General features: G+C 38.3%; 1 non-coding gene across 1 annotated transcript; it reads left to right on the top strand.

Annotated features, from left to right (window-relative positions):
• The first annotated feature begins 212 nt into the window (after window positions 1–212).
• On the top strand, window positions 213–316 carry LOC130964670 (small nucleolar RNA R71). The gene has a single exon (XR_009080755.1). It is a non-coding gene; the product is annotated as a small nucleolar RNA R71 (small nucleolar RNA).
• Window positions 317–1076: the final 760 nt, after the last annotated feature.

Here is a 1076-nt window from a genome sequence, read left to right as displayed (position 1 = left end):
GAACTCCTTTCTTCTGAGGTACCCCATTATTCACGGAATTCCTTTTAGAGGTGTACATAAACTGGTTGTTTGCAACCATGTCAATGAGTTCTTGAGCCTCTTCAGGCGTTTTCTTCAGGTGAATAGATCTACCTGCAGAATGGTCCAATGACATTTTCAAAAATTCAGAGAGACCATAATAGAATATATCTAATATGGTCCATTCTGAAAACATGTCAGATGGACATCTCTTGGTCAACTGCTTATATCTTTCCCAAGCTTCATAGAGGGATTCACCATCTTTTTGTTTGAAGGTTTGAACATCCACTCTCAGCTTGCTCAGCTTTTGAGGAGGAAAGAATTTATCTAAGAATGCAGTGACAAGCTTATCCCATGAGTCCAGGCTATCCTTGGGTTGTGAATCCAACCATACTCTAGCTCTGTCTCTTACAGCAAAAGGGAAAAGCATGAGTCTGTAGACTTCAGGATCAACTCCATTCGTCTTTACAGTCTCACAGATCTGCAAGAACTCAGTTAAAAACTGATAGGGATCTTCAGATGGAAGTCCATAAAACTTGCAGTTTTGTTGCATTAAAGCAACTAGTTGAGGCTTAAGCTCAAAGTTATTGGCTCCAATGGCAGGAATGGAGATGCTTCTTCCATCAAACTTGGACGTTGGCTTTGTGAAGTCACCAAGCATTCTCCTTGCATTATTATTATTATTTCCGTCTGCCATCTCTTTCTCTTGTTCGAAAATTTCTAGAAGGTTTCTTCTGGATTGTTGTAATTTTGCTTCTCTTAATTTTCTCTTCAGAGTCCTTTCAGGTTCTGGATCAATTTCAACAAGAGTGCCTTTATCCCTGTTCCTGCTCATATGAAAGAGAAGGAAACAAGAAAAGAAAGAGGAATCCTCTATGTCACAGTATAGAGATTCCTTTATGTTAGTAGAAAAAGAGGGGAGTAGAAGAATGAAGGAGAGGGTTCGGATTTATGGATGAAGAGAGGTGAAGAGAAGTGTTAGTAATTAAATAATTAAATAGAATAAGAAAAGAGAAGAGGGATTTCGAAAATAATTTTTGAAAAGGGGTTAGTGATTT

Source organism: Arachis stenosperma, chromosome 2 (genome assembly GCF_014773155.1).
Source record: "Arachis stenosperma cultivar V10309 chromosome 2, arast.V10309.gnm1.PFL2, whole genome shotgun sequence".
NCBI lineage: Eukaryota > Viridiplantae > Streptophyta > Magnoliopsida > Fabales > Fabaceae > Arachis > Arachis stenosperma.
Note: the sequence above shows the minus strand (reverse complement) of the source record. Positions and strands in the feature narration are given on the sequence as shown.